We start from the raw sequence: 27101 nt of genomic DNA, 5'->3' as shown, positions 1-27101 counted from the left end.
CATGTTTGTGTAAAATCCTGTGATATTGCATTTACTATGTTACAGTTAGAGATCTTTGTTGCTAAGCTTGTCCAGAAATGCATGATAGATAGATCCTCTTACAATCGCCTACAAGGTGATGACAGAACAGCTCCTTCCTACCTGCATTCACTTCTGAAGGCTTACGCTACCTCCCGGCCGCTGCGCTCCTCCAATGAACGTCGCCTCGCTTTACCAAACAAACATCCACACAAAGCAATCCAGACTGTTCTCATACAGAGTTCCCCAATGGTGGAACAAACTACCTTCTACTACCAGATCAGGAGAATCTCTCGCTATCTTTAATAAACTCCTGAAGACAGAGCTCTTCAAAGACCTCTAACTCTCCTAACACCTCTAACTAACTACCTTCTACCACCAGATCAGGAGAATCTCTCACTATCTTTAATAAACTCCTGAAGACAGAGCTCTTCAAAGACCTCTAACTCTCCTAACACCTCTAACTAACTACCTTCTACTACCAGATCAGGAGAATCTCTCACTATCTTTAATAAACTCCTGAAGACAGAGCTCTTCAAAGACCTCTAACTCTCCTAACACCTCTAACTAACTACCTTCTACTACCAGATCAGGAGAATCTCTCACTATCTTTAATAAACTCCTGAAGACAGAGCTCTTCAAAGAGCACTTACTCTCCTAACACCTCTAACTAACTACCTTCTACTACCAGATCAGGAGAATCTCTCACTATCTTTAATAAACTCCTGAAGACAGAGCTCTTCAAAGAGCACTTACTCTCCTAACACCTCTAACAAACTACCTTCTTCTAACCTCATTTCTATCTTCCCCTCCTTTCCTCCTATATACCATTATTTCCCTTTCCATTCCTTTAGTCCCCATGTTTTTTTTATGTCCTCTATAACTAAATGTACATCATTATTTTAAGCTGCTTTGAACAAAGGTGTCTGCCAAATGCAATTTAACCATTTAACCAATTAAATGAATGTTTTACATTCCATATAACTACTTCTGACCTGATTTCTAGAACAAAATGCTAATAACAGTTAGGAAATTGGTGTTGTGTTATTTATCCTTTATCATAATTTTAACCCTAAAATATTTCCAGCCATGTGCCTACAATAAAAAACAAACATTAACCAAACATTAATGAGCTGCTCACTGAATTAATCTCATTCAAGTTTTAAAATTGGTATCAATAATCATGGGAATGGGTTTGGTTTTGGGAACTCATGGTTTAAGATCACCTGGTAAATTTAAGATAGAACCTACTAATAAACACATTATCAGCATGTAAATGCCCTTATAATTCAAGATCACCTAAACGTAACACATAGCATTGTGAAACATGGACAGTTCTCAAATCTGCTGATGAAGTGCATGAATTCTTTATTATATAAATTAGCTTAGCCTACATTTTTTAATACCATCCACAATAATATCTGCCTATTTTTTTCTATTGATTTATTCCTATTGATTGCTAATTGTTTTGACAGCCTTTAGACCAGAGCCTTCAGAAGCTCGAGCCTTGTCATCTGGTTAGCTCTTTGTCTTTTGAAAGCCAGTTCTCTGAGGCAGAGCATGGTGGCACCAAAGCCTACCAGAACCACTCCTTTCTCCCCCTTTCTTTCTTTCTTTTTCCTCCTCTCTCTCTCTCCTCTCTCTCTTCCCCCCGTTTTGTGTGTAGCCCCCCACGTGCCGTATGCACATTAGCAATTCAAATGAGAAGAAGGAGGAGGAGGCGGGGCTGAGCTCTAGATTTATTCCACACCTATATTGAGCGGTGAGCGGTGCGCTGTGATTGGCTCGCACTCGCCAGGAGTCCGCCTGTCGAGCGAGCGTGAAATCTCAGCCAATCAGAGGTAGTGAAAGCGCAGGAGGCTGGATACTACTAGCCAATTGTGGGGATTTAACTGCGCAAGAGGGCGGGACTAGTCGGGTCTTGCCGGAATACAGGTGTGGGGTAGAGTACGCGGCTGTGGGCTCGGGTTTCAGTGGGTGAGATGCGGTGTGGTCACTCGGCTTTCAGCGCTGGCTGGATTAGATGCTGCTGGAGGATCTGCGGAGCTGCGGAGCTGCATCCCTGCGAGAAGTGGACCCGGGGGTCTGAATGATCTGGGGGGAAATTTCGGGACAGCTCTTTTCCATCTGACAGGGGCTCATCTCACAGTTCCCAGTCAGATCAGGACTAAAAAGCGTGGATTTGGCTCATTTTCTGCTGGATCTCTTTCTTCTCTGGAGCGATTTGGAAACACACCCGTATAGGAGGGATTTTAACCGCTAGCGGGGATCGAGCTGCGGGCGGATGAGTGTAAGTGAGGAGCCGGTGCAGCTTTTTCCTTTTCTCTCTCTCATTCTGCGTTCTTTCAGTGCAGATCACTGGATACATTGTTTGATTGTATCCGTGCTGCTGATTGAGGCTCGTGCCCATTCATAGTTAACGCTCGATACATTTCTGTAGAGCAGACTGGCAGCAGGACCAGCTCCATTCATCCTGCTGTGGAGTGGGAGCTGCTCAGGGAGGCTGTCAGTGAGTACGGTAACCTAATAAAAGCTCGGTCGTCCACGTAGCCTGTTTAACGCCAGAAATAAGGGGGGCAGTGGTGGGGTAAGGCTAATAAGCAAAATCCAGTAGGATTCAGTGCTGTAGTTATAGGCTGTATACTGGATATGATGGTGCATGGGTTATGGGATATGGATCCAGTCGAATGCATATTGTAGTAAAGGTAGAAGTGGTGGGAAATTGGCCTGTGCATTGTTTTTAAGGGAAACCAGTATAGTTCTGTGCTGTATATGTATGTATAGTTTTTTTATATATATATATATATGAATCAGTCTAATAAAAAAAGAGGTGATGTGATCTGGTTTAAGAAAACCATTATGGTTCTTTATTGCACATGTATGTAGGTTTATATTAAGGTTTTAGGAAAACCAGTAGGAATCTGTGCTTTAGTTATATGTTGTACTGGATATGATGGTGCATGGGTTATGGTTCCAGTCTAGTGTATGATAGTGTGAGAAGTGAGAAGCAGTGGGAAATTGGCATGTGTATTGCTTTTAAGGGAAACCAGTATGGTTCTGTGCTGTATATGCATGTAGGTTTCATTTTAACCAGTCGAATAAAGGGAGAAGTGGTGTAATACTGGTTTGATTTAAGGAAACCCAATAGGGTTCTGTATTGCACATGCATGTATATTTATTAAGGTTTAAAGAAAACCAGTAAGGTGTTCTTTATTGTATATGTAGGTAGGTTTCATATGAACCATATTAATATAGGGAGAAGTGCTGTAAAATTGGCCTTTTAAAGAAAACTAGTAAGATTAAGTGGTATATATGTTGTATATGAATGTACTAGTTTAATATGAACCAGTTTAATAAAGACTGCAGTGGTCTCAAACCGATCTGTACACTGGTTTTAAGTAAGCTTTCTGAGTAGTAGATTATACAGTATGTTGTATGTATGGATGTAGGTTAGCTATTCTCTGCAGACCTCATTCATTCATTAATGCAGTCCTGTAGCCATTAATTAATGAGCTAATTATTAAATAAAATTAATATACAATGCTGAGTGACATTACTGTAATTTTAAGGACTGTACTGAAGGTTTTTCTGAAGTATTAGCTTTCTAGCCTAACTGTATAGTGATCCTGTTTTGGTTCAGGGGCTGGTCTCTCTAATAGATAGACATATGCTCTACTTAAGCTACAGTAGACCCCATATTTACTCAGCTCACCGTCAAACAGCAATCAAACGCTGGTATTTTCTCAGAATGTAATTTTCCCTTCACAACTGTGGCTGCAGACCGGCAGCAGCAGCATGGCTACTACTCACCTCCATCACCAGGGTTTAGCCCAGGCTAACCATCACTTACACTCCCCGTTTAACAGAAAGAGGCCTGTAATTAAAGGAACACGGACGCCACGTCTCAGAATATAAACTTAAAATAAGGATAATAAACTCTGAATAAGCCACACACACAGTTAAAGAGAGAGAGAGAGAGAGAGAGAGCACTCTGTGGTTTTATTAAAGGTGTTAGCCTGAGAGAGTCGCAGGTGAGCTGCAGTTCTGAGGGTGTCCCTTAATGTTCAGAGAGGGGGCGAAGTAGACTGCTTTATTTGGACTGAATTTATTTATTTATTTTATTGTGGCTGCTTTCATTCATCACATCTGAACATTCAGACGTGTATGGGCTATTAACGATTATTTAAAATAAATCACCTTTTTAAATATTTTGATTATTTTTCGATTAATCGATAATTCATCAAATTAAAAAAAGAAAAAAATATATAATAAACTGAACTTTAATTGTACTAATGTTGTTATTGTATAAGGAACACAACCAACCATAATTAAAAAATATTAGTTTTTATTAGCATTATTAAATAACAGAAAACAGTGTGCGTAATGTAAATATACACACTTCCATGCAACATCTAAAGAGTCAGAAAAAAAATTGAAAAACGCTTTACGTTTATTATTAAATCATGTTTAGATTGATTTAAGGTGGAACTGGAAACTCACTGAGTGAGTGAGATATAAATGTACTAAAAATAAGAAACACATTGTTTAACTACTCTAGCAGCCTCAAGTAACTATAGCCCACAAATAGCCTTGCTGTACTACTTTAAGCTGCTTCCTTGATGGTGCACTTTTTTAGGTTAATAACACTGTACCCAAATAATGCAATAGATGGGTCTCTCCCACTAAACAGAATAACACTACTAAGAACTGATATGTATATCAGTTAGTAGATTAATGTGAGATCTTTATGTGACAAAATGAAATAAATGACATTCTCAATAAGGCTGTTGAAAGACAGCTGGAGGTGAAATTGTTTTTGTTTTTGGTTTATTTTTGTGGGGCTATTTTGTATTTTGATCAAATTATGGAACAGACATTTGATATGTGACCATTAACGGTGGGCCCTTCTACTACACATTGTTTTCTAAGTCTATCAAGGAGCTGTTTAGGATTCAACCTTATTAAATCTCAATTTATTTTAGGCCCAAATACCAAACTGGCTTCAGATCAGTAGAGTTCAGCTTGTAGCCGCATCTATTACAGCAGTGGTCCTGGTCTTCTCGACCCCATGCACTGCAGATTTAGATGATTAGCCTGTTGCAACACACACCCCGGAGGACTTGATCATTACAAAGAGCTGAGTCAGGCATATTAGATTAAAGAAAATCTCAAAAGTGGGCAGTACATCTATCCCCAGCCACTCCTATAGGGCACCGGTGAGGTCTGGGCACACAGGGAACACATGTGCACTCCCAGCGTGGGTTGCAGATCACAGGACCATAAAATAAAACAGTGCCCAGTGAGGGGAAGTCTGTTAATACAGCTCGTCATCACTTGGATGCAGATCACACAGCTGCTCTTGATGAGGACTGAAGGTTCTCAGTGTTACTACTGGGTTGCATGTTAGTTCGTGAGGAGGGGTGATGTGTGTGTGTGTGTGTGTGTGTGAGTGTGTGTTTGTGTGTGGATGCAGAAATAATCTGAAATGATTCTCACACATACACTGCCTCACAAACACAATAATGCATAATGGCTGTGGCGCTGATTCACTGCTGTATGGTGTAGCTTTTATCACAGCAGTCAAGTTGTAATCAAACTGTAATTCTAGTAATTCTAAAAAACAGGGGTAATCTGTTTCATCTAAAGTCAGGAAAGACCTTCTTTTAACTTCAAAGAGCTCATGATTATAAAAAAAATGTTTTATGTTATGGTGCTACATAAAAAAATAATACATGCAGCCCTTTTATACAATCTGTATGTAAAGTGTAGCCCTTTTTATTCATGCTAACATGTGTTTCAGTCTAGACTGCTGTTTAAATGAAGTACAGGCACATAGAGAGGACAGCCAATCAGAGCAGAGCTGATTTACATAAAGTGCAGCCATGCAAAAACAGGGTATGTCAAAATTTTTACATTCACATAAAGAGCAGAAAACATTAGACTTAACTTTCAGTGACAGTGATGCTAAAAAATATTAATTTTAAGATATTTTGCAGCATTTTTATTAGACTTGTGACTGGAATCCTCTTTCATAACTTAATGAAGACATCATGTAGCTGGTGGATGGTAGAGACCTTGTGCTCCTCCTCCTTCCATTTGAGGATGCCCCACAGATGCTCAGTAGGGTTTAGGGTTGGAGATACTGTATGCTGGGCCAGTACATTACCCTTACATTTATCCTTTTAGATCAGTATCGGCTATTCGCCAATTAAGCTGAAAGGCAATCAGTGATTTTTACTCTAATTGCCAATATAATTAGACAGTACTTGCTCAGATGCAGTTTTACAAGCTGATTTACAATCATGTTATTTTTGTTCTAACTAATCTTGTTGGCGACTAAAATAATGAAGTAAGACGTCAATCTGTTTCAACCGTTTACTTAATTAAAGAACTCCACATATTTACAGCGAGTGCATTGCTTGAGTTGTCTGCTTCCTTCCACAACAAAAAATATAGCCCCGCCCCCCCAACCTTCAGAATCACTGCGTGTGTAACGTAACACGTACAATGTCCCATGGGTAATGAAGTCCATTTCAAGTCCATTTCCTATGTATAATCCAAATAAACTGACCAACAGTCTCTTTTTAATCAAATCATGTATCTGACACATGAACTGTTAATCTTAACATTAACTTATTAATTAACTAACTTATTAATGTTGTTTTAAGCATTCTTTCAAATTATGTGTTCCAAATAAACTCCCTTCCTAGCAAATAAGAAGAGCTCAGTCTTCAGGAGTTTATTAAAGATAGTGAGAGATGCTCCTGATCTGGTAGTAGAGGGTAGTTAGTTAGATGTGTTAGGAGAGTAAGAGCTCTTTGAAGAGCTCAGTCTTCAGGAGTTTATTAAAGATAGTGAGAGATTCTCCTGATCTGGTAGTAGAAGGTAGTTAGTTAGAGGTGTTAGGAGAGTAAGAGCTCTTTGAAGAGCTCAGTCTTCAGGAGTTTATTAAAGATAGTGAGAGATTCTCCTGATCTGGTAGTAGAAGGTAGTTAGTTAGAGGTGTTAGGAGAGTAAGTGCTCTTTGAAGAGCTCTGTCTTCAGGAGTTTATTAAAGATAGTGAGAGATTCTCCTGATCTGGTAGTAGAAGGTAGTTAGTTAGAGGTGTTAGGAGAGTAAGTGCTCTTTGAAGAGCTCTGTCTTCAGGAGTTTATTAAAGATAGTGAGAGATTCTCCTGATCTGGTAGTAGAAGGTAGTTAGTTAGAGGTGTTAGGAGAGTAAGTGCTCTTTGAAGAGCTCTGTCTTCAGGAGTTTATTAAAGATAGCGAGAGATTCTCCTGATCTGGTAGTAGAAGGTAGTTAGTTAGAGGTGTTAGGAGAGTAAGTGCTCTTTGCTACCTTTGCAGATGCTTAGTTTTCTTGCCTCAGTGCTTCTATACATAATTCCACTACACATTCTTTATCTGTCTGTTTCTTTTGTGGTGCACGTTATCTCAATCACCCTGTGCTTTATGTTTGAGAAGCTGAATGTTAAGTACTCAGGTCAGAAATTGCAAGCACGCGCACACACAGGCACACAAAGGCACAAGCATACACACACACACACTTGAATGAAGAACAGATGACACGAGTGAGAGTGCAGAGAGAGAACAAATACGATTTTGCGTGTGATCCCTCTCTCTTAAGTAGCCGTGGGGAAATGTTTACACAAGAATTTAACCCCTCCCCGCTTGCTTCTTCTGTTGATCATCACTGTCTTATTACTGAATGAAGTGAAAAACAAAGCTACAGTTCAGTGCGAGAAGAAAGAGAAAACGTAACGCCTGCAACGCATTCCATTTTAATTCGTTTGCAACAAGCGCTCTATAGTTAGCCTATGCTGTCAGCTCGCTGGCACTCTAGTTAAAGCAAAAAGCTATTATGTCTAAATGCTCCAGAATAGTGTTGTTCTCCTGGAAACCAAGGTCTCCTTTTTGCCCGTGGAAGGTTATTATTATTAATAGCCTCTCTAAATGGATAATAAGGTAATGATGTATTCTTGTTGAGTGAGATCGCGTAGTTCTCATATAAAAGCTGGTTAGTTGCCTCAAACTCGTTTTTCATTTCTCAGCTTTTCAGATTTTGTGTATTCTGCTAGCGCGCTGTGCATGACGTGCAGAAACTCAAAGGTTGTTGGGTTCATATCAAATTGTAGAGTTGCACGTACACTAGCAGAGTAGCCTGCACTCGAAGAAAGCTTTGTTTTCCACTGAGGTTTGGTCTGAAGTGCTGAAATCCATTGATCCACACTAGAGAGTCTGTCTATGCCAGAGAACAAGAGTAAAATAGAGAGAAAGTGTAGGTTTGTAATCAGAATCGCGTTGCTAGAAGTGAATATACCACCAAGAAAAACACATTTCTGGAAAACATATTCAGATATCCTCTGCAGATATTTGTAAACCATGCAAACAGCATGATCACCTTCCAGTCATTTCTCAGCACAGCATAAGTAGCTGATTTTCTGTTGAAGCCACCCTTAATGCCTTTTGGCCTTCAGAGAAAAATGCCAAAGGGTATATTTTTTCCTATGTGGAGTCTTGGTAGATGCAGCTAACTGAGGTCTCCAATTGCTTAGGACCAACATAATTAGGAGCTGAGAGTGGAATCAGCCATTTATGTTTTGATGTCCAATAGATGGTTCCAGTTTCATGAGGAAAGAAACATCACTTTAGGCCAAAACCAGTTGGTGTCTCAGAGTTCAAACTCTTGGTTATTTCTAAAGGCTGGGCTTCTGTTTGGTTACTCTACAATCCTGCAGCTACTGTACATAAGAAGGGGCATAGCTATCCCTTTTTGCCCTAAAATGTGTCCCAGTACCCCTAAAAGTTGAGTTTGATTGAAACTTTGTCTCTGATAAAGTACAAAATGTTAAAATCTTAGAAAGTATATAATTAAACTGAATTTTAGAAACAACAATATAGCAGTTTTCCATTACAGCACAAATGGTACAGCACAATTTCTCTCCGCACTGCCATGCATTTAATATCACTCTTACTCTCCTTATCATTGTAATGAAAGAAACACAACTGTCTCCAATACATAATGCTTTTGAACAGTATACCAGAACTAGAATAATATCTCAATACTTCTTCCATAAAAACTAGTCAATACCTAATTTATTCTGTACCATTACTTTAACCCAATTGGGACCAGGCGTCACGTTTTACATCTAATTCGCACCTTGTCGCATTTTCAGCTTAATAACTAAAGAGAGCTAAAAAGAAAATTGCAGCTTCATTGTTCAGTTGAGTTAAGGAACACTCAATAATAAGCTCTCTTTCTTTTAAAGTAACTTTTTGTGACTTTACTACTGCTTTATTTTTCAGTTTTCAGTCAGAAACACGCATTCTGAGGTATAATCCAGTGTCTGGGGTGAGCTCTGTGCTGTCTCTGAGTTTCCCTGTGGCTGTGTAAACACGAGGTCAGAACATCATATGAACACATGATTTTTAAATAGTGTTTTGAATCATTGATTCAAACTTGCACTTGATTGGTGAACCGATTCATTCAATAAGTCAACTTTACACTCAACCCATCATTCACAAACAAAGTTAACTATCAAACAAATTCCATTTTATATTGTTGTCATCACATTGTTAATCTTTTCTTGTTGTTTTTTTTAATGTTAACAAAAAACAAACAATTATTCCTCTATTATTCAATTAATTTCTGATGTTTTGGGTTTTTACTGCGGTATCCTTTTAGTATCACTATTGAGATAATTAGGCAGGTATCATAGGAAAGTCATAGTTCTGGTATTGTGACTAGTATACCAGTACATAACAATTTGTGTATCTAATTTAAATCGACATTTTTCTATTTCTTTTCTGCAAATTTTAGTGATTACTACTCTTTAATACTATTCTGGAAGAACATCAAGTTATTTAACACTAAAATGTGCGGCACACAGTACCTCCAGGACCAGGATAAAGAAACACTGCCAAAGTTTTAAGGCTTTAAGGGTTCTTCTTAGAAGATCTTCATTATCCGAAGGTTATTTCATCCTTTTATCAACAGATTGCCCCCCCCACTCTTATATATCTAATTTAGAAAAGCTCTCTTGTTCTCTGCAGAAGCATCTACTGACAAATTTCAGAAACTGAAAGAGGTTCTTCTGTGGTATCACTCATAAGAACACTTTTTGGCGCCCTCATTTTTAAGAGTGCAACAGCCTTGAGCGGACTGACTGGGCTGCCCGTAGTGGCATTTTTGCTGTATTTTTTTGCCGGTAATGGGCATCCAACTCAAGCCTAACCTCAGGCAAATGGACTGGAAACAGCATGCTTGAAGATAAGGCCTGTGTTTGTTCAAGTCCATGTGAACGTGTACCGAGGCATGGTTCCTGCGAGTGTGGTGGACCTCGTTGCTGATATTGGAGCAGCTGCCCAACCTAAGTCCTAACCTTAAGTACTGCTAAAGAACCACCACCTGGTCTCAGAACAGCATAAAAGACCAGCTTCTGCCAGCAGCAGCTGTGGAGAAAAGCTCTGGAAAGAGTGAAGCTCTGGCTATTGATGTGGGTTGGCTTCAGGAACAGGCTCTTAGCCCTGCAGCCAGGTTTAGACTGACATTTAATGAGACCCGTTGCCATATTATTCACATGTTCCGTATTAATATCCGTACATTAGTCATATAAATGCTTGTAAAGCTGGGGTTCCTTTTGTAAATGTGTGAATGAGGGAAATGCTTGTTCCCACCAACTGGACTCAATGGGCTCAAAGAATTAGAATCGCTAATGATGCACCATTGTGCAAATTATTCAGTGTAAAGCATTTCTACAGCATATTTCCCTTTAGAGATCAGGGTTTTAAACCAGCATAAGCCTTGATTATCTAAATTATTGATAGTGATTAGTGCTCTAAGATAAAATCGAATTTTATCATTATTGCAAAATGAGTTTACATAACAGCAAATGTAAACTGCATTACCTACAGTATGTATAGCAGACTGTGCTCATGTGACATGAGGCTGGAGGCAGAGCGAGGTAGACTAAGTGACAAAAAAGTTATAATCCTAATTAAATCTTAATTTATCACATTTCACATCGATATCAGTATATCCAAGATCGTTTTTGCACAAATGTACTTTTTTTCATATCGTGCATCTCTACTAGAGATGGACAGATCAGTGTTTTTGGGGCCGATCACAGTCTGAATGCTTTATTGTCCTTTCCAGACAAACTTGGTAACTTGGCTCATGTAGTTGTGTGCTGTGGACAACTGAAAATGGCTCCTTATCCAGTGCTTTAAACTCTTATTTTGAATGTGATTTAACTGGTGCTTTCCAGTTGCTGCTGCTGAATATTTAGTCATGGTCCACAGTGTTTGTGTTTTGCTGTTTTGTTTGGACAGAGGTGTTTATCGGCTAGCTAGCTTAGTGGTTGCTGTTCCAATAGCTACTTACTGCACAACCTGAAACGTGCACTCTTGAGAGGGGTATCTGGTTAGTGTTGTCATAAAACCATTTATATTACTTCCTCCACAATGAGTTTTAGACTTAGTTTGAGTCTGAAATAGCAAAAACAACAAAAAAACCTCAAAACTAACAGCACAGTGTTCAACATTAGCTGTTAATGAGTGTCTGCAGCTTTGTGCATTGTCTGTAGTGAACTGTTGCTTCCTGTAATCAAGAAGCTCCTACAGTAAGTGTCTTACAGAGAGAAAAATCATCTAATTGTTGATCGCTGATTATATATTTTGGCCAAAATTCAGCTAATACCGATACAGCCCAGCTAATCAGTGTGTGGTTGAAACTGGGTATTAAATAGAGAGATAAAGTCTCTATTGAAACCACTGCTGGGCGTCTCAATCAGGCTTTTTAATGGAGATGCAAACTATCTCAGCTGGTGTTGACTCCACTGTGGCAACCCTGCTCATTTGAGCGCTCTATGCGAGCAAATAAATGAGCGAGGATGATCAAAGCTCTGAGTAATGGAGGGATTGCTGCCTGGCTGGAGTAAAAGCATCCCACTGAGCTCCATGCGGCAGCTACTTTCATCAAACGTAGAAGTTTTTCAGTGTCAATCAAGCATCGTTTTACATCTATGTAGTGTCTCGACCCAATCAGATTGTGCTGCGTTTGATCCGGCTGTGAATTTTTTTATTGCATCAGGTCCAGACGTAACTGCGGAGCGTTCAGCATTCAGAGTAGGGGTCGGCGATATGTCTCTAAAATAATATCACGATATTTCAGGGTATTTTTGCGATAACGATATACTTGGCGATATAGGAGAACTAAAATAATTAATTAATTAATTTCAGGAATATAGTATAATATTATAACAGTATAATCATAATGTGGCAAAATACATAATATAGCATAAAATAATATAATGCAGCAAAACATATTGCAGAATATTTTGTGCATAAAATACACAATTATACAATAAATACACCTAAAGCTTCACAGTAAATAATAGACTACTTTTAAGACAGAACAGCTCTATTATCACCATATGGATTTTTAATATCATGATATTTCTGTGTCACGGTATATTGTATACGATATAATATTGCCCACCCCTAATTCAGAGTGTCTGGAATCTGCAGTATGGTATTCTGGAATCTGATCTCCTGCCATTTCTGTGTTTAACATCTTGTCTTCTCCAATAACCAGGCAGCCCTTTTACATATTAATAATTCAGTGTCCTGGTCTCTTTAGCCGTCTCTGTTTTCCCGTGGAGTTTTTATTCCTCAGGAGAGCAGAGCGCGCATCGCACCGCAAGTCCTGCAGGAACGAACGCAGCTCCGATCACAACATGAAAACCGCAGGTTGTTTTTGATTTGTTTCAGTCATTCACGGCTTGAACTGGCTGTCCACTTCCCTCTCTCTCTCTCTCTTTCTTGCTTAGTCTCTCCATTCAGGACAAATGTCTTCTGTGCCCTAATCCGATTATATTATTGAATTTAAACCTGGCAAATTGCACAGCGGAAAAAATATATATTTATTTAACTCGTGGAAGAATAGTATAACTTTTCATTGGCGAGGTGAGGAGATGGGAAAGCGATTGGGATTTATAATACAGGGATGCTTTTGATTCCTCTGACCCAGTTTTGGCTTCCCACCCTGTGTTTTGTCTCTAGTAAATTCCATTTTGGGATATTTACACACCACGCTGAAAGTCTGAATAGAACACAACGGTTCTATTGAGTATTGGGTGTCAGTAGATGATCGATGGCATGTGGTAACTCTGCTGGAAGCGGCTCAACCATCAACATTTTTACACATTTCAAGTCACCCTTGGTTGCCACTTCACTGTTCCCATGGGAAACAGAATGACTTCAGCATTTTTCCATCGTGCTTCCAGAAAGATTTAGAGATCTGAAAGGTGCACCTAAAATCAGCCTCTGTTCCAAAAAAAAAAAAAAGGGAAAAAGAGGGAAAAATACACTTGGCAATGCTGTTTAGTTTCTTGGAGTGGTTGGATCTGAAGGAAAACTGTGTTTTTTTTACACAAATTGCACAGTTAATAAAAAAAACAGTTGCTAAATTGTGTCTGTGATACTTTTGTATCTACTTTGTAAAGATAACAGCATGATTTACAGCTTCAGACACCTCATAAATAAGCCTATAATAAATATAAAGATTTTAAACAAAGTCATTTAGAGTGGTATTGAGTAATGTGTAATAGTTCATTCTAGAGAAACTCCCAAACTTCCACAAAAACCCAATACACCACATAGTAGGCCTTTAACAATAAATACATTATATATACATGACTTTCATACAATAAATAGAGGATAATATTTGCTGACCTCAATATTGGCTTTTGTGTTGGCTGTTGTGTTTACTCAACAAGAAGAGTCTATTAATGTGAAGGAGATGGTATTTTGACTTTGCTTAAAACAGTGCTTTTATGGCATGTTTTATTTATTTAGAATATAGATTCATTTTTATATTTATATATTTTTTTAAATAGCTCATTGTTCTATAAAAGTAATGTGTAAGTACATTCATAATATACTGCATCACTAATCTGTCAGTGCCATAAATGGGTCTTATGTAATTTATTATTATTTCTGAGACAATTTATTGTTAAAAATGGTTTATCTAGGTATGTATGTATCTACCAGTGTAAAATCCATCAATGGAAGTAAACACACAATTTAGGGCAGGGAAAAACACCCCATGGAGCAAACCCGGGGTTAGGTGCCTTGCCTAAGGGCACTTTGGCCATAGATACTCATGTTGAGAATTGAAATGGCAACATGTTCCAAGCCAGCTTCTCAAAAACTGTAGGACTTTGATGCCCCAATATTATAAATGATCAAAACTATTGTAAAGCAGTGTTTCAGACTCATGTCAAATGCAAATGCTACAGGCCTTCCAATGCTTCTGTTGTTGCACTAATTTTAAGTAATATTTCATTCATTAACCCTGTTAAATCTTTGCCTAAGTGTCTCTGGAATCAAACACTTTGCTCCAAACCACCCTATGTCGCTTTTTTACACTCTAAAGCAGAATCATGTGAGACTTGTAATGTATTGCTGTGAGACACCACTAAAGCACAAGCTTTTCACATGCATTTTACAATCTGAGACATAAAAAAACAGCTAAAAATTAATCAAATAATCATGTAAACTAAATTAGTAGACTAATATTCTACATTTCTTCACACAAATATGACTAAATGTTACACAGATTAATCCTATTAGCTTCACCCAAGTTAGATAATGCAGCTAGCAAAATGCTAAGCCTAGAGTAGCAATAATAATGGTGCTACTGTCCCGACTACAGGTTATTGGAGAACTTTATGCACTTTAATGAGTATAAACCTAGAGTAGCTTCAGGCACCAGACAGCAAATTCATAACCAATTCTTGTTAACTAACTGTGGTATAGCTTTGTAGAGACATTAAACACTTCAAACATCTGTTTTCATTCACCACCTTGAATAACTTTTACCTTAGTATCTGTAAAATTAAGCATTTTTCACCAAACCAAACTAAACCATTTACTTGTTCATGTTTTAATGCAGCATTATACAAAATTTGGCATGTCTTGCTCTTGGTTTCCCCCTACAGTTGGGAAGTGTAATTCATGCTATGTTCCACCACTAAAGGATGCACTTTTTTATTTTCACATGCATTTTACAAGCAGGGGGATAGAGAAAGTAATGCAGTTAGCATTAGCATAGTGTGCTAAAGTAAACTCTAAGGTAGCAATGATTGTGGTGCTACTTTACCTACAGCACTACAGGTTACTGGATAATTTTTTATGGTAAAATTCTATGTAATGCTGCTATAACTAAACAAAATGTTTGAGAAGTGGGTGTAAATTCTCTTTAGAACCTTAACAATACATAAGTATTAACTGGGTATGAATTTTATATGATCTATGATAACGGTAATGTGAGGTAAAAGCTTCCATTACATGTAAGCTACACTACTCTTGTAGCTTCATTACAACACTAAGAAAACACAAACTTTGGGCACCAGACTTGATTGGTCTGATGGATTACGTTAAGGCTTGCTTTGAGGTGAAATTTTGCTTCAAGGAAACCAAGGAAGGACCTGTGAAACTGGATCAGCTTCCACCCTGGCGATAGCATTGAAAGTGCAGCGAGAGTAGACGCCTGTGTGAGAGCGCAGCCTGGCATGCAACATGTATCACCTGGATTTGTGGGGTCACTGCCTGAAACCCCTGTTTTGTTTTCTCTGGCTTTGCTTTCAGTTCGAGAGGGGAAACTTGGAAGCCCTGCAGTTTATTTCCTCTGGTTTTTACAGCGATTACACCGCCCGTGTTTCGGCCGTTACGACTCTTTTTCGGGAAACTTCATATCCCGTTAAACCTGCCTCTCAGGGAGGCTGTAAAAAAAAAAGCAAACAAGTCGACGGTGTGCACGCTTGTGTGTGTGTGTGTTTGCAAAGGGAACCATCCGGAAAAGTGTTACCCTGCATGGTTACACCGCATGGTCCCCACTGGCTTGCGTCATCGGCATCATCTGTAAATCCGTAAATCAGAATCAGGCTTTCATTTGTTCATCTGACTCTGATCACAGCCAGGATTGTGTGTGTACCGATGCTCTCCACACCATCTGTAAGTGGAGTTATCCTCGTCCTGAGTCACGCTCTGGCGCTGGAGCAGCTTCACTCGTTTTCTGGCACTCGCTAACCCCCGTCTCCAAAGCTTAAGTGTTTGGCTAAAGTGCACAGAGGGTCTTATACGCTCAACAAATTAGCCTGTGATTGCACTCAGGAGCATCATCTCAGACTTTATTACAATAAAGAAGTTCTAATGGAAGCAGAAACGCAGTGCATACCACAGGCACAGCCAGCGAGGCTCTGTTAGCACCTTCTAAATCATGATTATGTATCATATTTTGCTATTTTAGTGCTCTGTAGAGAAATTAGGCTGACATCAAAATGCCTTGCTGACCTAGCATTATACTCTCTATGCTTGATACTCTTGTTAAAGTCAGAAATAGGCCACTTAAATACCAGCATTCCAGGTCCCTAGAAACTTTGGTGCAAAATTATTCCCAACATTTCTGCCCTTACATACAGGCGTCTCTAACACATTTTAAATAATTGATTAAATAAAAAGTAAATTGATTAAAATACTTATTACTGTTTGGCTCTTTAATGCACCAAAAAAACCCATGATTTTTCAGCCCGTTCTGGCTATTGCACTTGCACAGATCTCCACTTGGAAGGAACTATTTCCAGAGACGTTATAATGAGCAAGCTAGATGCTGGTTGAAAAATTAAATGGAACTTATCATAATGCTCAACATGGGCTCGGTTTACAGATAAACTAGTAAAGTTCAGCCCTGTGACAAAAAGAAACAAACAAAACAATCAGCTACCATGAGCTGAGTAGTAGTGGCAGTGGCCAAAACAGACAAAAAAAAAATAAGTTTTTGTGTTTTTAAGTCAACAATAAGAGAGTGAGTGATTATCAAGTTAAACGCTAAAACTAAACATGAGGTTTTGGCAATTTTATAAGTTCTTTAGACTATTTTGGTTTCTACCCATTCATACAGATTCAACATCTTGTGTGACTGGAAATAACAGGCAGATGGGTTTCTAAAGATGGCCGCCTATTGAACAGACTTTCCTTAAAGGACTTTGGCTTAACCCACTAGCGTCATTATCATTATATTGCCAACTCTCTTCCTTTTATGGTAACCAGTAAGCTTATTGGTCTTTTTTTGTTGGGGCTGGAATTAATCTGTAAACAGACGCCATGTTGAGTTTTACAAGAACTCCCATATCTCATATTTCAGTACCATATTTCATCACTAGTCTATACAGTATAAAAAAAAAATCACTCCTCATCATAGAAAGTTACCATTTCAAAGATCTCAAAGTTTTGATGCACTGGGCGTACACTGGATTGCATACCCATTGCATACATTGCTTCAGATCCTTTGCTTTGTTCCTCTTAAGAGCCACTGTCATAGAGGTGCTATAAACATGCATTAACATCCACAACCTACATCAGTAAAGAGTGTTTTCAGCACACTGAATGCCTGCAGTGTTCGCCTGTTTTATAGCGGAAAATGAAGTCCCAGTAGTGCCAGGGTTTCAGCTACATGTAGACTAAGTTGCCTTTCATTTAACACAGCAGGTAAAATGTGATTTTGCAGTTGCAGATTTTGCAATTTTCTTGTTTTGTCATATAGATTATGCTCTTTTTAAGCTTATGGATATTTTAGTACTTAAGGAACCTATCAAACATGCACTCAACTGTACATTTAATTACAAAGTGCATACTTAGTTCTGTTTAATTAGATGAAGTGCTGCACATTTTGAATGACAATCACTACACTAACTAATATTAAACATTAACCTCTTGGCAAAGTTGGCTAGAGTAATGAAAAGAGCTGTTAAGCACTGGAACTTGAGTGTTCTCTGGATTGATGGAGCTTCATTTAATACTTTTGGGAAGAATTGGAATGTTGATCATTCAATATCTTAACCTTACTAATGCTTTTGTCACTAAATACCATCTTAAAACATTATGCATTATGTGGGATTTAGTGTATCTTGCTCCTTGGGTCCTTCTACTATTAAAACATTAAAAGATGCTTTGAGCCACCACTAAAGGACACACTTTTCACATGCATTTGACAAGCTGAGAGATACAGAACCATTACTGAAAGTGAATAAATCATGTGGTTTGACAGCTTTCCCTGGACAGCAGAGATCAAGTCAAGTGAAGTAGTTTTATTGTCAATACTGCATATGTACAGGACAGTTACTCTCCTTCCCAATTTTACAGCAAGTACAGATAATAGATATAATAAAAGAAAGAATGGGAGACACTATGTGTACAATACAGCAGGGACACAATAGACATACATGAGACAGAAACAAGGTGCAGTAGTGGTGGGGGAGAAATAGATATATAAATATAAGTAAAAAAAGAAATAGATATATAATCTAAAAGAGTGGGAGACACTATATGTACAAAACAACAAGACACAATAAACATACGTAAGACGGAAGACAATAGTGCAGTATTGATGGTGATTGAGATGGGATGACAGTATAAATAGTATATAACAGTAATGCAAATGTGGTATATAGCTTAAGGCTGGTAAAGTGATAAAGAGATGGTAAAGAGATACTATAGTACTGGATACTATTCGTAGCTCAATTTTGTATTGACCAAACCAAAAGCCACACATTTTTGAGCACACATGCGGGGGGGTCCCTGGATACTTGTGCTAATAAAATCTGTACATATAATGTGAACAATTGGTAAAATCCATTTCTGATGCTTTTTTTATTAGTGTTCCTCAAATCATCTGGGCTACCACAGCTGCCATCTCTGTTCACTGCACTGATGTAAAAGGATCGGCCCTCATTCATAAAAAAAAAACCAAAAACTGTAGCTTGCCGAGACCCGTCTGCCACCTTCTTCCCAAAGCTAACTCTCTGCTGACAGCTGGATGGCTATATGCAGAGGGCTCCGGCATTGTGGTCATCTAAGTCCTGGAAACTGAGTAGGAGTGCATTCCTTGCCCGTTCTGCACGGGGAGGCGAAAGCCAGTCAGCCTCCTGGAAAATAAAACCTTCAGAACGCCAACATTTTGTGGGCGAAAACTATGAGTATTTAAGCCATTGTGGTTTTCACTCACAAGGAGCTTTTAATGGTTATTACTGGGCTAATTGTCATCAGTGATGATAAAAATCATGGTGGAAGAACAGCTTGAGACTCCAAAAACCAAATGCTGACAGAATTAGAGACACGGATGTGTGCAGGAGACTGGAACATCTGTAGTGGTTTAAACTCTCTACACTTAAGTATAATTAATACCTTCTTAAAGCGACAGTCTGTAAGTTTTGGGGATTTGGGGATTTGGAGACCCCTCTGGTGAGAATGTGTAATTGCACATTCTACAGATCATGTGGAAGTGATGAGTACTTCTAATACAGGTTAATGTAAATACATTACTGTGTGAAAAAGTAACTGCTGTGTTTTAGAGTAAATGTAGAAAGCAATTCCATCCAACAAACCTACCAGACTACTTTTAGTTTTTAGAATGAATATATACATTTATCCAGAGGTGTGAAAAAGTGTTTGACCCTTCATGATTTCTTTTCATGACCCTTCATGATTTTCTCCACAATTTACACGGCCAATTACCCATCCCACTCATTAGGACTCCCCCCATCACTAGTGATGCCCCAGCACACCAGGAGGGTGAAGACTAACACATGCTTCCTCGGATACATGTGAAGTCAGCCACCGCTTCTTTTCAAGCTGCTGCTGATGATGTAGCATTGCCGAGCAGCATCACAGCGCTAACGCTCGGAGAGTAAAAGCGCAGCGACTCGGTTCTTATACATCAGCTCACAGACGCAGCCTTGTGCTGCAGACATCACCCTAGGAGTGATGTGGGGAGAGAGCGCCATCTACCCACCTGGAGGGAGCAGGGCCAATTGTGCTCCCTCTGAGCGCCGGCAGCTTGATGGGACAAGAAATTCCAAACCTACATGGTCCTGTGTGAAACTCAAAGCTACACATCATGCCAGTATACGTGATTTGTTACAGAAATTCTGGAACAAAAAATTAAAAAATAAGTAATTGAGATCTATTAGTCTGAAAAAAAATAAATAAAGCCATTTCTAAAGTTTTGGGACTTTAGCAAAAAAAACAGTGAGAGCCATTATCAAAAAAATGGCATAAACTAGAACACTGGTGAACCTTGTTGCTGTTAAGGGTGGCACAATCAAATATTAGGTTCAGGGGCAAACACGTTTTTACACAGGGCCATGTAGGTTTGGATTTGTTCTCCCTTAATGATAAAAAACCTTCATTCAAAAGCTGCATTTTAATGTATTTATTTCTGATGTCTTTGACTACACTCGAGGTTCGTGCTTAAATGTGTAATATTGGCACTGCTGTGCTGTTATGGCACGAACCTCGAGTGCAATATTGCGATTATACCACAGTTTCATTATCGCTGTTTATTGGAAGATTGTGAGTTACAGAGGACAAGAAAACAGGATCTGCTTGGTTATAAAAACTCTGCAAGTTAAAATAGTTCCATTGCTGCTCTGCTTCTAGCTGCACTGTTTGGTTTGTAAGCGCTGCACTTTTGCTAAGTTACCTGTATGTGGTGGAGTAATGCATGAAGAGCTTTGGTTACAGTACATTATCCACTGATAACAGCACTCAAAGAACATCTCTCAACCAATCACACTGCAGAGTCAGAACTAAGTGTGGTATAATTACATTTATTTCATGATATGAAACATTTAACAGTGACAAACATCCAGAAAAAAAAAAAAAAAACTTTATAACTTTACATTTAAAAGCCAAAAAAAAAAAACGTAGGGACAGTGCGGCCTTGCCTAGCTTGCACTGTGTGAACTGCTAACGTGTAACGCTCAATCTCTGCCGCGTATTGCAAGAACCAAGAACCACAGGTGCTGGAACCACTTTTTCTCAAGATGCTCTTTGTTTTTTTGGCAGTTCAGCAAAGCTACAGTCTTGTCATAGCTTAAGTCGACTCCATACGGAACAAATTGATTGAAATAAATGCAATAGCAAACATAACGCATCGTCTGAGCGACTCTTCAGACACACAACATAAATCCTGCTCCCCAGCTGTTCCAAGATGGCGGCGGCAGTTCTAGATGCCACCGTGTAGCAATGCGGAGAACAGAAAAGCCCCCCGCCGGCTCTCCTCAGACGCCACTGTCAATCACTCAGTCTGGCTTCTGTTTATTCTGTGTGATGGAGAGACAGACGGGTCCCCGCCATATATTTCAATAAGCCGTTAAATAGAAGAATAAGACACATTGTTGAGGCAGTGTGGCAATTCTCAGAGATCCTCTGCGACTCTGGAGCCTGTTTAACTTGGCTTCTGCTGGCCCTTGTGTTCCTGCTGCATCTGTTACAGGCATTAGAGGAAGATCACGCTCGCTGCAGTATCAGCTGAGGGCCTGCAGGGGGATCCCTGATCTCCTGTCCACCTCTCATAAAAATCCTTTATTTAAGATACAGCACTTTTATAAGGAAAGTACATTCTCAAGTCAAGTCAAGTAGTTTTCTTATCAATACTGCATATGTACAGGACATACAGAGAATTAAAATTACGTTACTCTCCTTCCCAATTTTACAGCAGGTACAGATAATAGATATAATAAAAGAGAGAATGGGAGACACTATGTGTACTAGGAGTGTCACGATTCTCTAAATCCTCGATTCGATTTTATTTCCGATTTTCTTTTTTCTTTTTTTATGCCAGTTTTAGATTAGTCTATGGTCAGTCATTGGTTTGATTCATCAAATTTACAATATCTTATTTAAAAAGGTGGGCTTGATATAAGTGATCTGTAATACACCACATTATAATTTAATTAAGAGATATATATAATGCCATCTAGTGGCTTTTTTTTGGTAGCAGCAGTGTGCACTATTAAAACAGCAATGTGCAACATAACAAAATAAATAATTAAAAAATACAGGAACAGTCATGTACAAAATAATAGAACAATTAGAGCTTTAACAAACTGAACTCTATCCTACTATAACAGTTAAACATGAAAAATAAGACTTTAAGACTTTTTCGGTCCCTGAGAATGAGAAGTTTTGTTCTTTAATAAAGATATATTATTAACTTTATCTGAGAGAAAGATGCTCCTTAACGTACCAAAACTATTAACATATTTGAGGCTAGACAAAACAACTGTTATTTTTATATTTTCTTTCAGTTTTTCTTTAAGAAGATGAGAATGTCCACATTCTCTGGAGAAAGAGCTGCTCTTTCAGCAGTCACAATGTCCGCGCCGTCGCTACAGTGTGCTGCACCATTAGTGTAGTTTAGAGGGAGGGATCGCCCATCCTCTTTTTGACTTCGAGGCTCGAGACCATGACATAATTTCGATCGATTTCGATGAAATATCAAAATCGTGACACCCCTACTGTGTACAATACAGCAGGGACACAAATAGATATACATGAGACAGAAACAAGGTGCAGTAGTGGTGAGGGGTGAAATAAGACATATAATATAAAAGAATGGGAGACACTATGTGTACAATACAACAAGGACACAAACGGAAGACAATAGTGCAATATTCTTAATATAATTATAATAGATTATATATTAATATATAGTAATTCTCCAATGTGACTCCAGCTTGGATACATACAGTCTTTACATTGACTTCTTCAGAAAATTGAGAAGGTTTTTCTACCTCTTGTAATCTTTTAAAGACATATGGCAATATATATTTTTACTTTACAGGAAATGGAAAAGGCCATTTAAGAGCATTCCTATTGGTCCATGAATTATACAATTGTAATAAAATGTAAAGAACATCTGTCAGATTCACATTAAGTCACAAAATACATATCAGTCAATCCATTAATCAATCAATCAATCAATCAATATTCAATAACAATATGGTGTTTAAAAAAATATCAATACAGTATTACAAACAAATTATTTCATAATACTTTAATATATTTTAATGTTTTCTTAAACACCTGATTCAATGGAAGCTAAAGAATGAGCCAACTTGAATTCATGAACCAAAAGATGAGTTAAAAATAGGCCAGGATTTTGTCAATTGTCTGCCTGACACTTACACTACTAAATCTTGAGGATTTCTATTTAAACATTACATAAAAAGCTTTTATGTTTGATAAGGAACGTTACTTAAAATTATAACTGTAATTGTAACAGAAAATATATAAAAAAATATTTAAGTAAATCTGCTAGTGGCAAAATATAATGAATAAAATCATAAAATTGGCCAAAATCAATATTTTAAAAATATCCTAAATACAAATGAAACCGTTCATGTCCTCCAAACCCATAGTTTTTTTTATGGTTGTCTGGTTTTCATGTCTATTTTCAAAAGTGCAGAATTTGGGTTTGATTCCTGTTACTGATCTGGAATTATTAAGTATAGTATAGATTTTAAAAAAACCTTAATTTCAAAGCCATACATTTTTCTAAATGTAGATCATTTATTTTACTGCAGGAAAAAAAGGGTTTTGTATCACCTACAGCTGTAGCCCGTATACTGGTCAAGACATAAAAGGAATAGAATAGGAATTTAATCAAAAGTAACGAACACAGGCCTCTTAAAATATCCTCACTATGATAGAACAGGCTCTAATCTCAGGTTTGCAGTTAGGGCCTATGATGGAGCAGGCTAGCTCTGGTTTCTTATGGGAACTCCCATGAAAAGCATGAGACGAATGTACATTTAAATGAGTTCTTATCTGAGACACGGCTTTCAGAGATGCGAGTAATCAGCAGCCGATAGTCCCTCAGGTCTGTGTATGATCTGAGCGTGTTTATGTGGCTGATTGTATCTGTGGGCTCGTGTACCGGTGACGGGTTACTAACAGCCAGATTACAGTGTGGGGTAGACTGCATGGAGCCCTACTAGTCATCTGTGCTTGTGTGGTTAATCACATCTAACATCAATCACAACCACATACACACAGTCCTACACACTCCCACACACACACACACACACACATATATACATATACATTTACTCACGATACGATGGACACATTTATCGCGTTATACACATTTTGTATCTCAGAGGAGACGAAGGAGGAAAGAAAACCTTCTTAACTTTCAGTGGAATGTAAAAGAACTGGGGTCTTGGGTTCAAGTCCCTATCTGGGTGGAGTTTCCATGTTCCAATTTGCCCAGAAAATTGAGTACTCTAAATTGATCTTGTGTATGTGTTAAAAGTGTGTTGTATGTATGTACGTTTGTGTGTGTGTAAATGTGTGTAAATGTATGTCTGTGCTCAGATATGGATTGGTACTCTGTTCTGGGTAAATGCTGTAGTGCTGGATGCAGTCTTCCTCCAGGTGGACGGTCGTTTCCGGTTGAGAGTACGCTGTGCTCTATTGGCTGCCGCTTCTCACCGGTGTGTGGATGAGTGTTGATGTGTAATGTGCTTGTGTGTAAAAACGTGTTCATTGTAAAGCGTCCTTGGGTTTCTAGAAAGGCGCTATATAAGTTGAACTACATTCATTCATATTGGTCACTTATCAAAAAATATTGACACATTGTAAAGAAGAGTGCAAAACAGTATCAAAAAATTGAGATGCAAGTAGTGCTAAGCGATTTTCACAATTAATTCGAATTACAGTTTAACACAATTTTTAAAATGGTAATCGCGATTTTTTTTATCTTTACATACAGACAATTTTTTTCATCAAAAATATGCGAAAACGCTACTCAGTTCTTAAGTGTTTGTCCGTCTTACCCTGGTTACCAGCGCTTCCCACAGACAAGCGTGTGCATATTTTCTAAACGCAGAAAAATAAGCCAAAGAGTCTAAAAGTGGAGAGAGTGTTCAGTTGTAGCGCAGAAAAACGGGCCAAAGAGTCTAAAAGCGGAGAGAGTGTTCAGTTGTAGCGCAGAAAAACGGGCCAAAGAGTCTAAAAGTTGCTGTAATTAAGGAGTTTAATATTAAAAGACATCATGAAATGAAACATCAATTTGAAAAATCTTAGTTTACACAACACTGTCAAAGATAAAGATAGTGAGTCAAGTAAAATGGTGTGTAAATGAAAGTAATCAGGAAAATGTATTATTTAAAGTGGTATATACAGTCTCTTTGGACACTCCTGTCCTAAAACATTTATTTATTACCACTAGAGGGAGCGTAAATGTGTAATGCTTCTAAACTGAAGGCATGTGGTTTGCTGGAGTGTAGTAGTACAAAATTAAATTTCACTGCTTGTTTTTATTCGCTTTCTCTGAATAAGATCTCTGTGGCTTATAAGGAAAACAGTCCTTCAAAATTACTGACAAGGACAAATTGGAATCATGATAATCCAGCTACAAATGCTACAGCTTAAATATCCCCCACTTTTACACCAACAAGAAGCAAGAAGCTGGTCTTCCCAACACAGTGCAGCCATCGTTCCAACTAAAGCTGTATAACCGCCTAATCTCTGTAGTGCTTTTCATTTTTTTTTACATTCTGGATGAAAAAGCAACTGTTCGTCTGGCCACCTGTAGCTCTCACTGTTCTGCCTTCCCATATGTGACAGGAGTAGAACTGCTGTCCAAACACACACACACTCACACACACACTGCTCCGAACTCCTGCCTTGCTTTTGCGTCTCGTCTCATAACTTCTCATAACTTACCTCTTCATACTGGAGAACTTTCCAGAACTAAAATCTCTTTGAAAGCTTTTAAAACACTGCATTTTCCACTTCAGCCTTTTTTTTGGTTGGGGTTACATTGACGTTACTCGGAGGACATTCCTCGTGTTAGTGCTCCTGAATAAATAGCAGCGCGGGGAGTTCAGTGAATGAGCCTTTCCCTTGCCGCCTTGTGCCCAGCACTTTAAACAGCATTAAATCCTCGCCACATTCCTGTCATGCATCCTTGTTATCCCAGCCACTCGACTGGACACACATACAGACTGTTGAAAGTCCAGTTATTCATCATCCTTTTAGTACTTTATTCAATATTGACTTAAACATGCATTCATCAAGTCAAACGGGCAAAGCGCTGCGACTATGATCAGGAGATCGCCGGTTTGAATCCCGTTTATGCAGCTTGCCATCGGTTACTGGAGTCCTGAGAGAGAACAACTGGCCTTGCTCTCTCTGGGTGGGTAGATGGTGCTCTTTCCCCTTTTTACTAAAAGGGTGATGTTGCTCAGCACGAGGCATCTGTGAGCTGATGTATCGGAACCGAGTCGCTGTGCTTTCCTCCAAGTGCGCTGTGATGCTACTCCTTATTGCTGCATCAGCAGCAGTTAGAAAAGAGATGATGGCTGACTTCACATGTATCGGAGGATACATGGTGTGTTGGGGCATCACTAGTGATAGGGGAGTCCTAATGAGTAGGTTGGGTAATTGGCCTTGTATATTAGGGAGAAAATGGGAAAAAAATAATCAAAAAAAGAGTAGGGGTTTGATGTGACTTCTTATCTCATGAGACGAGACAAGATGAGATGAGATACAATACTGGGTTCATGAGACGAGACCACATTTGAACAATATACATTATATAAATACAATATATGAATGAAACTCACGAAATGTAAAACTGCACGTGAATGTTTAAATATTTTGTAATATAATAATTATTTCGTAATAGATGTTAATCAATTTTTACTCTGTTTTTTACCACGACAACTCAACAGCTTCTCTTTTGTATAATCTCACCCAAATCTCTTCAGACCTTAGCAGGGTTCTTTACAGACCAGGCAACCTATGACTGAATCTCTGTCTATATACTTATGCTACATTTAAGTTTCCCATCATAAAATTCCATGTTACCAACCTCTGAAATAGGATCCTCAAGTTGAGCACATCGAAATTTTGGTGCAAAATGAATTAACCAAGTTGTGAGACTTTCCAAAATCACTGAGCATGTAAACAACAGTAAAGTATAAAACGTTTTTGTGCTATTTTTGTACATTAATTCTAATAGTAACTTTATTTTAGATTTTTACAAACAACATGCATATTATCAAGCATAAAAAATATGTGACAAGCATACTATGACGAGAAATATCTGATGAGAAAGCTGACAATTCATCACACCTCTACAAAATAGTAACACCAGAAGTGTTACATTACAATGCTAATAGGAAGAAAGGTAAAATTATTTAAAATTGCTGGATTTTAAAAGTAAACT

At 38.4% G+C, this 27101-nt stretch overlaps 1 protein-coding gene across 1 annotated transcript in view; it reads left to right on the top strand.

Moving 5' to 3' along the window:
* Nucleotides 1–2006: 2006 nt before the first annotated feature.
* dchs1b (dachsous cadherin-related 1b) overlaps nt 2007–27101 on the top strand; it is a 213746-nt gene continuing 188651 nt past the window's right edge. The window contains exon 1 of the mRNA XM_022681444.2: nt 2007–2308. The gene's annotated coding sequence lies outside the window, so the exon portion shown is untranslated. The remainder of the gene's footprint in view (nt 2309–27101) is intronic.

Source organism: Astyanax mexicanus, chromosome 20 (genome assembly GCF_023375975.1).
Source record: "Astyanax mexicanus isolate ESR-SI-001 chromosome 20, AstMex3_surface, whole genome shotgun sequence".
Classification (NCBI taxonomy): Eukaryota; Metazoa; Chordata; class Actinopteri; order Characiformes; family Acestrorhamphidae; genus Astyanax; species Astyanax mexicanus.
Note: the sequence above shows the minus strand (reverse complement) of the source record. Positions and strands in the feature narration are given on the sequence as shown.